Here is a 13,784-nt window from a genome sequence, read left to right as displayed (position 1 = left end):
TCTGTGGTTGTTTGGATAAGTGTCTTTATGTTCTTAGCTGGGGATGTGTGATAGAGGTGGATGGGTTTGGGGAATGTGGGAATACAGTAAGCCAAATTCATTGGTCTATGTAGCACACTACAAATGGGAACTGAAGTTTTAAAACATAAGAATGAGCACAGCAACCACAGAAACACCCAAAATAATACTTCACCAGAAAGAGAACATATGTTGAATGCTATCCATCTTAATCTCCCTGGCACACAATGAGCCAGTAGTGTTGCCCAAGTAAAGACTGAAGGATTTAGTCCAACAGATGTGAAGAATAAAAAGGGCAATGAAAGGTCTTCCCTTAGGAGATTACAACTGACGGAACCTTTACTTTATGCCATCCAAGCCTAGGACCTTTGGATTTTGAGTCTGGAACTTGGCAATGCACTTCACAGTGGGCTACCATAGGAGCTGAACCATCACACAGAGCCAGTGCAGATGCTGGTGTGTCTGACAGCAGTGGGCAGAGCCCAGATATTACAACTGCTGATGCTATAGTGACAGGGTCAAACTAGATGGCTACCGGAGAGTGCTACTATTTGAGTCCAGGATGGAGGCCCTCCCCCAGCCTAAGGGGAGGAGCCACCGGACCCAGAACGCAACTGAATAGGGGGGACAACAAATGAAAAAACAGGAAGGGGTGTGATGGTCAAAGGGTCAAACGGAGGGAACCAGAAGGGGATACCGAGCAGAAAGCCCCAGACAGCGCCCACTGCTCCCAGATACTGGAGAGTGCTAGAAGGCCAATAGATCAGCCCCAGGCTCAGCAAGTCCCTTTTCCTCTGGTAGCTGAGCAGGGGTTACTCCAGGTTAATTAACACACCTGGAGCCAATCAAGGCCATGCCCAGGACTTGTTAAAAGCCTCCCCTTCAGAAAAAGGGTGTGGCTGGAATTGTGAGAGTGAGGCGAGCGACCAGAGTGTGTGAGTAGGCAGGATGCTGTCAAGAACCAGGAGGGTTTAGAAGAAGGAGCAGAACACTGGCAGATGAGAACCCTGCAGGTATAAAGAGTGGGGGAGGGAAAAACCCTGCCCGAAGAGGGCAAAGGGCCTTTCCCAGGCCTGGAGGCCTGAGGGAAAAGACCCTGCCAGAAGGGGAAGATAGAACTGGACATTTGGTTTGTCAGTACCATGCCCAGTAGGGCTGTCAGAAGTCAAGAGCCTCCCCTGGCAAGGAGGCCAGGAAGGGCCCCTGTCCAAGCAGAGTCCAGACATTAAGTCAAGGGACACGGGGAAGTAACCCAGGGAAGCTAGCAGCTTCCCAGAAGCCACAGCATGAGACTGGTACTTGTATGGTCCCTGGGTTGGGGCCTGGAGTTGAGGGTGGAACCAGGCCTCCCCCACCCACTACCAGCCATTCACCTGAGGGGCAAGAGCCCCAGTGAAGAGGCAAGGACCTCTGAGAACCAGAGACAGGACTGGGACCCAGGAGGGAGAGGCCATCTTAGAGAGGCTGTATTACCCTCCCCCACAACTAGAGGGTGGAAGAACATTAAGGGGTGAAGCAGTTCCCTGACCTACCGCTAGAAGGAAGCGCTGGACTGACCGAGGTAGAGGAATAGCTTTGTCACATTATATAAAGTATGATAGAGAGAATCTGGATACTTGCTGCTTCCCTCTCTCACTCATCAAGTTCATGAGTCTAAGGAATGATAGGAGGGAAAACAGCACAATAAAGATAGTCGATTTCAAGAAGACAGACTTAGTGAACTCAGGGAGTTGGTAGGTAAGATCCCATAGGAAGCAAGTCTAAGGAGAAAAACAGTTGAGAAAGTTGACAGTTTTTCAAAAATACATTATTAAGGGCACAAGAGCAAATTATCCCACTGCGTAGGAAACACAGGAAATGTGGCAAGAGACCACTCAGGCTTAACCAAGAGATCTTCCATGATCTGAAACTCAAGAGTCCTACAAAAAGTGGAAACTAAATCAATTTACAAAGGATGAATATAAACAAACAACACAAGCATGTAGGGACAAAATTAGAAAGGCCAATGCACAAAATGAGATTAAACTAGCTAGGACATGAAGGGTAACAAGAAAACATTCTACAGATACATTAGAAGCAGGAGGAAGACCAAGGACAAGGTAGGCCTATTACTCAATGATGGAGAAATACAATAACAGATAATGTGGAAATGGCAGAAGTGCTAAATGAATTTTTTGTTTTAGTTTTCACCAAAAAGTTTAATAGTGATTGGACGTTGAACATAATGAACGTCAGTGAAAATGAGGTAGGATCTGAGGCTAAAATAGAGAAAGAGCAAGTTAAAAATTACTTAGATCAGTTAGAGATCTTCAAGTCTCCAGGGCTTGATGAAATACATCCTAGAATACTCAGAAAGCTGACTGAGGAGATATTTTAGCAATTATCTTCAAAAAGTCATGGAAGACGGGACAGATTACAGAGAACTAGAAAAGGGCAAAAATAGTGCCAATCTATAAAAAGGGAAATAAAGACAATCCAAGGGATTTATAATCCAGTCAATTTAACTTCACTACCCAGAAAGATAATGGAGCAAATAATCAAGCAATCAATTTACAAACACCTAGAAGATCATAAGGTGATAAGTAACAGTCAACATGGATTTGTCAAGAACAAATCATGTCAAACTAACCTGGTGGCTTTCTTTGACAGGGAAACAACCCTTCTTGATAGGGGGAAAGTGGTAGATGTGGTGTATCTTGACTTTAGTAAGGCTTTTTATACTGTCTCACATGACCTTCTCATAAACAATGGGAAATACACTTAGGGAAATACAATGTAGATGTAGCTACTATAAGGTGGGTGCATAACTGGCTGGAAAACTGTTCCCAGAGTAGTTATCAGTGGTTCACAGTCAAGGTGGAAGGGCTTATCAAGTGGAATCCCAAAGGAATCGGTCCTGGGTCCAGTTCTGTTCAATATCTTCATCAATGATTTAGATAATGACATAGAGAGTACACTTACAAAGTTGGTGGATGATACCGAGCTGGAATGGGTTGCGTGTTCTTTGGAGGACAGGATTAAAATTCAAAATGATATCAACAAGCTGGTGAAATGACCTGAAGTAAATAGGATGAAATTCAATAAGGACAAATGCAAGTACTCCACTTAGGAAGGAACAATCAGTTGCAAACATAAGAAAATGGGAAATGACTGCCTAGGAAGGAGTACTGCAGAAAAGAATCTGAGGATTATAGTGAATAACAAGTTAAATATGAGTCAATAGTGTAGCACTTTTGCAAAAAAAAAAGCAAACATCATTCTGGGATGTATTAGCAGGAGTGTTGTAAGCAAGACATGAAGTAATTTTTCCACTCTACTCTGTGCTGAGAGGGCCTCAGCTGGAATACTGTGTCCAGTTTTGCATGTCTCAGGAAAGATGTGGACAAATTGGAGAAAGTCCAGAAGAGAACAACAAAATGATTAAAGGTCTAAAAAAATGACCTATGAGGAAAGACTGAAAAAGTTGGGTTTGTTTAGTCTGGAGAAAAGAAGACGGGGGGGGACGGGGACGACGGACACACATGATAACAGTTTTCAAGTACATAAAAGATTGTTACAAGGAGGAGCATGAAATGTTATTCTCATTCATCTCTGAGAATAGGACAAAAAACAATGGGTTTAAATTGGAGCAAGGGAGGTTTAGGTTGGATATTATAAAAAACTGTCAGGATAGTTAAGCACTGGATTAAATTGCCTAGGGAGGTTGTGGAATCTCAGTCATTGGAGGTTCTTAAGAGCAGGTTAGACAAACACCTGCCAGGGATGGTGTAGATAATACTTAGCCCCGCCTTAAGAGAAGGAGACTGGCTGACTTTTGGTTTTTCCGGGATGTGCCCTATCCTGCCCACCGAGGCCCCTCCCACTCCGTCCCACCCCTGAGGCCCTTCCCCCACTCCACCTCGGGGGGGAGGGGGGGGCCAGGTGTTGGGTTGGGCGTCCCTTCCCCCCCACCTCCTCACATGGCTTCTCCAGCCAGCAGCCAGCCGGCAGTGGTGGAGTTTGCCACTTTTTTCCCTACCCACTCAAATTCAGCATGTTAACACTGAGATACACTGGATTTTTGTTAACTGACATAATGTCAGATGACTACGACCTTGCTTTTCACACAGCCCTTTGACTTCATGTGGCTTGTGGTAGACAAACCTTCACAGATAGTGATCAAATTTTGTTCATCCAGGGCTTCATCCTTCAAGGTGCTGTATACTCCTGCCAGATGTTGGGTCCCCTTAACTTCCATTGAAGTCAGTGGGAGTTGTGAGCACTCAGCACCCCAGCTTAAATAGGAACAATTCTTCAGAGTCCATCCAAAGTGAAGTCCATTACCATCTCTCATCTTGCCAAGGCCCAGACATAGGAAATAATATGTGGCCAAGGTCCACTAACCAATAATCTATGAAGGAAATGTAAAATCCTAGGGGACTCCTTCCCACTGGGGAAATAACCCTTCCTGTGACCTCAGGTGCATGTTCTCTGTAGGCAGCATGGATAATTTTCAACAACAAAAGTGAGGGAATGCTAAGTTTTTGTCACATGTGGGTGCCTTTGAGACTCAAATGAGGGATGCTGGGAAAGTACGGAAAGAAGTCACTTTCCAAAATTCAAGGTAATGTCATCTCCATCTCTAGGAGTTTGGGGTCTTTTTGAAGCAGAGTTAAGATGTTTTCTTCTGAGTTAATTTAGTTCTATAGAGTGGTGTTAGACTGATGGCCCTGGAAGCTGAAGTCCTCTGCTTATCAAAAACCTGTTACAACAGTGGCAATAAAAGCAAGCTGCCCCCACACCAGCCCACTTCTGGATAGTTTTGCCTCCATTCTCATTGAGTCCTTGATCTCAGAGAAAGCCTGCAAGACTGTCAATAAAGGAGAATCATTGTTTTACTGCTGCCGGGAAGTGTCAGACAAGCTGATGCTTTGCAGGGCCCTTGAAGTGTGTTGCCTGTTACCTCTGCAAGCATGGAAATGCAGATTGCAGCAGTCCTCTGTAAATATGCTTGTTCTCGATTGTAGTGCGAAAGCCTTTGTTCCCAACAGAGTTTCTGATAACTAAGGATCTTCGGGGGATGGCAGGGGAGGAGAGGGCAGTGACCAACCTTTGCTCACCACAGCCAGCATGCTTCTTGGCTCACTGCCTCAATGGGAGGGAAAAGCTCTTTCTTACAAAAGCCAGCTTCATGCGAGCTTTCGGTGTTCACATTTTGTCTGTGGAAGCTTGCCGTTTCCAGCTCCTTTGACTCCTCTTTGAAGTGACACTTAAAGCTCTTCATTTTCTTTAAGTTCATACATAGTCTATATATGTTCCTTTTTTAAAAAAAAATCTAACACCGCTGTTGTGCCTCTGAGCTTCATTAATGCCTACTTTCTCCTCATTTGACCCCTGGTAATGCTTTCAGGATTTTCCTCAAAGCTGCCAAAGGCAAGTTGATGCACCTTCCATTTGCTTGAACTTCCCTGGATCCCTTCTTGCTGCAATCATTATGATTGCTGTGCCTCCCCTAAATAGGTAGCTTGATGGGTGAATTTGCATAGCTGTGAATCCACAGCCATACCTCTCTCTTTCCCCTGGCTCACCTACACTCCCCCGTGGAATTGTGCTCTATGATATGTAGAGTTTAAGGTCTACCTATACAAGCTCTCTGTATCCTTCTCCCCCCACCAACCATGCAGCATAATCACACTTGTTCTGTATTCAGGCTCTTCCACAGCTTTTCTTGGCCCAGAATGCTTGCTCCTAAATATATCTATTTGTGAAAAATAAGAGCTGTGTTTAAATAATTCATTCCGTTACAGCAATCCTACCCATCTATTTAGCCATATCAGAAATTACCCCTGCCAGATTTAATGGCTTTAATCTCCTTTTGTTCTTTATGTGTGCCAAAATGTTCATGTGGGGTGTCTAGCAATGCAAATGTAGAGGAGATCGATTCCCCCCTTTCTGTATATTGCATTTCTAAATGTCAGGTGACTGTGTGCTGAGAGACCATGCTATGAGTCAGTTATAGATAGCTGCAACAAAGTGGGTAACACTCTGTTTTGGAGTTTTATATCTGTTCATTCTTTGTTGCCTTCCTTAATCTGAGACTAAAACTCATCTAGACTGAAAGTGCATGTTTTGCTGTTTGTGCTTGAGGATACAAAAGAACTGGTGATGGAAATCAACTGTAAAAACAAGTATAAGCCTCCACATAGCATGTGCCATTCACTCTATACCAGCTTCCTTGAAATGACTCTCAGTACTGTCTCTAATTCCCTAGCAGGGAAACTCTACGGGGCAGATCTTCAGCTGGTATAAATGGTGATGGCTCAGTGGAATCATACTAGTTTATACTATCTGAGGATCTACCCAAAACATTCAAAGGTGTAGTGCACAGAAAACAGGTCAAACATTGCCCCAATTATGCACACAAATCTATGTATCCCTACTTTCATTCTCCACCTTAACTGGATTTTCCTATAAAATCATAGAAGTGTAGGATGGAAGAGACCTTTAGAGATCTTCTACTCTAGTCCCTTGCTCTCTAGGCAAGACTAAGTATTATCTAGACCATCCCTGGCAGGTGATTGTCTAACCTGCTCTTAAAAATCTCCAATGATGGAGATTCCACAACCTCCCTAGGTAATTTATTGCAATTCTTAACTACCCTGACAGTCAAGAAGTTTTTACTAATGTCCAACCTAACCCATCCTTGCTGTAATTTAAGCCCATTGCTGCTTGTCCTAGTCAGAGGTTAAAGAGACTATTTAGAGGCATGTAAATGAGGACTGATACGCATAAGCATCCAAATGTAGGATTCACATATCTCATTACAGTGTTCATTCTTGAGAACTGGGTCCACACTGATAACTACTAGCAGAACATCAGGGGTTCCTTCATGAACCAAATTCTGTGGCCTTCAATTCCTTACTTCAATGGGAATTTCACTTGGGTGAGGCCCGGGGTTTGGTCCTAGTTTTGTTGGTTGGCTTACATTGTAATAAGTGTCTCTATAGAAGACCCATTCATTTTCAGAAGATAAGGTAATTTTGAAGGTTTGTGGTAAGAAAGCATTTAACAAACTTCTTTGAAATGAGCACCAACAGATTGTAAACTGCAAAGTGTAATGTAATTAAAGCTGATCTCTGCCTTATAGGAAGTGTGGTAATTGGAAATTGGAATTTTTAAAAACATACACCATTCATAGAATGCTCCTTGTTACTATGATTTGATCATTTTAAAATAGATATTAAAATTTACCTGGGGCAAGGCTTGTATATGACTTCCTTTGTGCTGGTAGGGAAGGGCAAGGAAAAGAGTGTTTTTTGCTACTTCCTGCTATGTCACTGGTTTTAAAATAATAAAAAGCCCTGCACAGTAAGAGCGTAACAAGAACAGAAAACCAGCCCTTAGTACTCAGGCCAAAATAAAGATGTGACCTATATAGGGGTTGGGTTACTCCTCTAACCTGGCAGCAGGATGTGGAGCACCAGCATCAGGATTCCCTTGGTCCTTACTACATCCCATGGGTTGTATAAACACCTCCATCCAGCCCTATTTCCTCCATGCAGGAATTGTGGCCAGTGGAGGCATATAGTCATGGATTGTGGCTATGCCCCTGCCACTTCTTTAGCCCCAAACCTCCTCTGAGCACTATCATGGAATGTGCTGTGACCAAACATCGCTCTGTAGCACATGGGGACTGTGGAGTCTGTCCTCCACAATGGAACTGCATTGGTTCCTCTGCTTTTCTGGTCCCAGGTGGCTATACAAGATAGGTCCAGGATTTGGCCATCAGGAAACAAAGTAAAACATATGATGAAGTCTAGACCTGAGACACAAGCACTGTGTTTTGGATAAAGCAATGGAGTTGTTGAGTAGGTCTCATTTCTTTTCTCTGTGTTTGAGACACATTGTTATATGTTTAGAATGGATGTGTCGTTTGTGTGTTCATTGGAGAGAACACACACAAGTGCCACCAAAATTATTCAAGGGCTGGATAAAAATGCGTCTCAGTCTTTCATTCTGAACTCCTCAAAAAGAAGATTGAAAAGTGTTTTGACTATCATGGGGAGAAAATACTAGATACTGAAGGGCTCTTTAACAGAAAAAGGCATAGCAAGAACTAACGGCTAGAAGCTGAAGCCAGACAAATTCAAATGAGAAAGCAACCATACCTTTTTTAAAAACAAGGGTGATTAAGCATTGGAGCAAACTATGAAGGGAAGTGGTGGATTCTCCATCTCTTGAAGTCTCACATGCAGACTGGATGCCTTTCTGGAAGGTATGCTTTAGTCAAACACAAGTTATTGAGCTCAGTAAATGGGTAACTAGGTGAAATTTAATGGCCTGTGATATACAGGAGGTCAGACCCTAGATCAAATGGTCCCTTCTGACCTAAACTCTGACTCTTACAGGCCAATTTCTCACTTGTATGTGCCAAATGAAAAAGTAGATGGCCCCTCTTTTACCTTGTGAGGTGCAAAAATGGGTCCAGTGTTTAGGCCAACAGCCATGGATTCCAGAAAGCCAAGGAGATGACGGAGGCTGGACCATCTTCAGGGTGAACATTCCCCATGCTCTCGGTTGGAGTTGCAGGATGGGAGTTAACTGTCTCTTACGCCCTGGCTCGTCAAGTACTTCCCACTTCTGCTGGCTGGGGAAGATGACAACACATCTGTCTCTCAGATCTGAAATAAGCTATGCATAGAACATATATAGGTGTTCTACCACTTTGGAAGAGCCTCCTGAAAGAAGCTGGCCAATGGATATATGACACTCACTTTTTCAATGGCTATACCACTCTTTAGATGGTTAAAAATGCTGGCAAATGCTGACATTCACCTGTTCCGTCTGCCATTCAGGGGAGCATGTCCTGAATTTCCCTCTCCTGTGCAGGAAGGCTTGTGGGAATTTTGTGCAAGCCAAGCATATTGTTAGCACTTAACAATCAGACCCATACTTCTCATCCTTCCTCTAAAACTGTTTGTAATAATGGATGTTGTGTTTTTAACACCCAGGTTTTGCCTCCATGAAGCCCACATGCTGATCAGTTGTTGGAGTGAGTAAGGTGACTTTTTTCCCCCTTCTCCCCAACCAGGGTGGGAGGTGAACTCTGTAGCTGCACCTCTAGACTCTAGGTTGGCCCTGGCTAAAGACAACACCTATGAATGGCATGCTGTGACAGAAGGGACACTTTAAACTAATTTCTTGTGGCTGGATTTAAGAACCTGAAGCAAAAAGAAATTGCCCTACATCCTCGGGGGTGGGTGTTCTGTTCATGGTTTGAAACATGTGAATCCTGTTTGTGACGTTTTCCCAAGTTAATGCCGGGTTACTTTTCCCCTTTTTAGTAAGTCTCTTTTCTACACTCAGTCTCTGTGCTTGTGAGAAGGGAAGCGTTGCCTCTATAGGCACTCAAGGGGTGGTGTGTAATTATCCCAGGTTACTGGATGGAGGCTCGAGCTGGCTTTGTGTTGAACTGCTGAAAGGAACCCCTAGATATGGAACCTGGCCCTTGTTGCTGCTGACTCCGACTGGCTGAAGAGTTACATCTAATTTTTAAAAATATTTGCAGATGTCTCCCACATCCTCAGCTCCCCACACCTCCCCAATCAAAGCACCAGTAGTAGCACTGCAGGCTGAGCAGTGGCATTTGAAGGCGTGGGAATATTGCTCACAAAGTTGAGGGAAACTGAATGGAATCACACACATCTCACCCCCAGCTTCCATTGGTTTCAGCTGGAGTTGCAGGTGGCCAGCACCTCTGCGAATCATGTGACTCCCACTGGGCACCTGCAGCCAGAAACCACTCTTGAAAACTCAGGCCCTAATGAATGCATACATCATGCTGTAGCATGAGGGACCACAGACAAAAAGGCACTGTAAAAATATGGGGTTGATAGGGCCAGCTCTGTGTGTTTTAGGGCCCGTTCTGAAGGAAAGCATGAAAGGTCTCCTCAGCTTTCTTTGAACAAGCCCCCCTGTTCACCTTGCACTGCTCTTTGTGGTGCTGCACACTCTGGAGAAGGCAAGAATTACAAGTACAACAGATGTAGCAATCTTAAAAGTGATTGACTCCAAGGAACCTTGGTTACATCTAGGTAGCCTCACGAGCCAGTAATACTTATGCTTGGCACTGACTTCAGTGTGGTTGCACAGACAGGCATAATGGGGAGCAGAACTGGCTCCAAGATATTTTAAATGTTTAACTTACTTTGAGGAAGGGTCCCTGTAGCAGGGTGGCCATTTACTGACCTCTCCCTCATGGCCAGGGGTCACTTTGCCAGCACCCTGCCCCGGTTAGCCCTCTCTTGCAGGGCTTTTAGAACGGTACACAGGATTTCATGAGGATAAGAACATCCTCACAGGCTGGGCTGATTTAATAACAAAAACAGTTCTCCGGATCTCAAAATAAAGTCTCCCTTCAGACTACAGTTCATATTAAACACTGGGGTCTCCTCTCACAAAGCCACAGTTCTTCTTCTGTCCCATCCACCCAGTTGGAGCTCAGCCTTCTGACCCTTTCAGTTTCTAGATCCAAACACCATCCAGTTTTCCCCACAGGCCACTCCCATTCCCCTGCAGAGTCCTTCACGCTCCCTATGATCACTCTACACCAGTGGTTCTCAACCCATGGCCCACGGACGGCTTGCAGCCCAATCAGTACACAGCTGCAGCCCATGTGATATCCTTAGGGCAATACAGGTAGCGTGTGTGTGTGTGTGTGTATATCTATATATATATATCATGTGGATGTGGCACACACAACACATAGAGAGCTGCATATGCAGCCCACAATGGTAAATAGGTTGAGAACCACTGCTCTACCCGTTTCTGACTGTCCTGCTGCTTTGTACTGGGAATCAGCCTGACCTCTCCCAGGTCTGACTCATTTTGTAATCAGGGCCAGCTAGCCCCAGGCCTTAAGGGGCAAACCACCCTGATACAGTCCCCTATCTCACTCATTTCTACACACACTCAATCTAAAAGTGCCATGGTTTTAGTGCCTCCTTCTCTGGCCAAGGTCAGAGTAACACTGCTCCCCTTCTCTTCCCCAGGACAGTGTGTGTTGCCTGAATATCATTACTTTTTCAGAGCCTGAATTCACATCCTCCCCCAGATGGTAGCATGCTGTGTTGCCACTAGACTGGCCCATTTCGTAACTCCATTAACTAACAAATTGCCTTTATTTTCTCAGTAGGGAGTGAAGTAAATTATTCAGATTTTTCTTTTCTATGTTCCTTCTGGTAATTTAAAAATAGATTCCTTTTGAATGTGTTTTTTCCTAAACAATCAATTTTGAATTAACACTTAATCTGTAATTTTGTGCTGATACATTTGGATATAGCACACCAATTTTTTTAAACTAATTCTCATGTTATTTTCTTAAAATTTTTCTTGTTTGTTGTTTAACAGGTTCTTTCATTAAATGCTCAGCTCTTTTTCTGATGTATAATTATAATGAACTTATTTTTGTTCTGAGTGACAGTTGGATTGTTGTACCTTAAGCAGAGATAAGACTGAGAGGCAGTGTGACCAAGTCAGCAAACATGGGTTCTGTTACCAGCCCTTCTACTGACCTGCTGTATGACCTTGGCTAAGTCTCTTCACTTCTCTGTTTCCTCTCCTACCCTTTGTCTTGTCCCCTTAGATTGTGAATTCTTTGGGGGCAGGCACTGTCTCTTAACATATGTACCATACCGAGTTCATTGGGGTCCCAATCTTATTTCGGGCCTCTAGGCATTACTGTAATACAAATGATCAATAAGAGGTGCAAAATTCACATGTGGCTGTGAATTTCCCTAATGTTTTGGCAGTGAGGCTCAGGGGGTTAGTGGTAAATCCATCTCTTTTTCATAAAATAAAATCACCTCAGCACACTCAATCTATTTGGTATGAAACATGGGAAATGTACTGTATTAGGGTCCGATCCTGCAAATTCTTACTCCTGCATGTCATCTGACTCATATTAGTAGTCCCCGTGGATTGACCTGGCCTAGCCGCTTGAGGACGAATGACTTGAAATAAGGGCCTGTAGGATTTGGCCCTTACCTGTTGTGACTATGGATACTGGGCCCCATTTTCAAAGGCACAGTTTTGTGAATGCACACCTCCCAAAGCACAGATACAACTTGAGGGTAACGTGTGCTGTTCCCATGTGTCTGGTTTTCAACCAGAAAGTCCAGTTGAAAAGGGAACCTGGCAGTGTCCGGTCAGCACTGCAGTAACCATGGGTAGGGGGAGGTGTCGGGTCACCGACTTGCATCAGCATGGGCGTAGTTTGGGGGTGCATTGTCCTCCCACTGCCCCTCCCCCCGGATTTCTGCAAGCACCAAGCAGGGCTTGCTCTGTGCAGCCTGTCTGGGTGGGGAGGGGCCACTCTGCATGGGCCCAGCTGGGCCTCTCTCCCCAGCTGATGCTAGCAGCTCCAGGATGCTGCCTCATGGGTCCTAGTGCCTATCATCATTCTCTTCTCTGTGTGCTGGGTCCTGTTGTTCAATGGTGTGTTCGGGAGAAGGGGGCAGGACAAGGTGGTGGGGGGAAAAGGCAGTGTGGAAGGAAGGGCAGAGGTAAGAGAAGGGGATGGGAGAATGGGCAGGGAGAAGTGGGATGGGGCATGGGACATTGTGGAGAGGAAAGGGGATGGGGTCGGGGGAAGAAAGGGGAGGAGTTGGGAGAGGAAGAAAAGAAAGGGATAAGGGATGGAAAGTGGGATAGTGGTGGGGACAATGGAGAGGGGAAAGGGGATGGGGTGGGGAGAGGGGGATGGGGCAGGGGAAAGAGAAGGGAATAGGGTAGGGTTGCCACCTATTCGGGTTTTACCCAAATGGTCTAGATTTTGGCTTCTGTGTCCAGGTGCCATTTATGGTTGCCAAGTGTCTAGTTTTTGGGGACCTGCCAACCCTAAATAGCACCTGAATCAAAAGTCTGGTTACTGTGAAGTGTAGGGAGATGCCGGGTCATTAATCTGTGCCAGCCCCTGCTCAGCCTGGGCCGCCTCATACTTACAGGCAGGCTCTTTGAGATGATCCAGCAAGAGGGGGCAGGGGAAAGGAGCAAGCAATGGGAGAGACCTTAGGGGGAGAAGAAGCAGAGCAAGGGAGGGGCCTCGAGGGAAGAGAAGGGATGGGGTGAGTCTTAGGGGAAGAGAAGGGGCAAGGGTAGGACCTCAGGGGTCTGGTTGCCATCATTTAGAACGGTGGCAAACCTAGTGTGCTCTGAATTGTGCTTTTGAAAATCTAGCCCATTATGTGTGTCAATATCTTGCATTAAAAATATTCTGTACAACAACATAGGCTGTACTACTCATTTTTTACTTTTTTTTTTTTTTTTTTTTTTTACAACCCCCAAAGAGCATATAAATTGTGATATCCTGCAGGAAAAAAATTACAAAACCCCAGATTCAATGCCAATAATGCATTAGTTGATTCCTTATTGGGCTGTGCTGGCCAATTTCGGGGTTAGCGAGTTAATTTAAAAAGTGCTGTCTGTTTACATTTGCTATATGCTTGTGTGGCCAGAGATATTATCCATTTCATTTTGACTGACTGCACCATATAACTTATGCTGCAGAGTAATAATTGTTTCAATTAATAATGCCTCTCTAGAAAATTTCAGCTGCTGAGTGCAACTTTCAGAATGACATAATGAATAAATAATTAAAAAATGCAAACAGTCTGATTTTGTAGAACTTAATTACAGATTGTCAATCTGCTTAGGTCTTGATAAATACTTTCCCTAAAAGAACATAAACCCTGTGCAGTATCAATACCCTGTATATATGTATGAAGATA

Source organism: Emydura macquarii, unplaced genomic scaffold, assembly GCF_026122565.2.
Source record: "Emydura macquarii macquarii isolate MOO-44397 ecotype Brisbane River unplaced genomic scaffold, CSIRO-AGI_Emac_v2 contig_2676, whole genome shotgun sequence".
In the NCBI taxonomy this organism is placed as follows: domain Eukaryota; kingdom Metazoa; phylum Chordata; order Testudines; family Chelidae; genus Emydura; species Emydura macquarii.
This window is presented reverse-complemented; position numbering follows the sequence as displayed.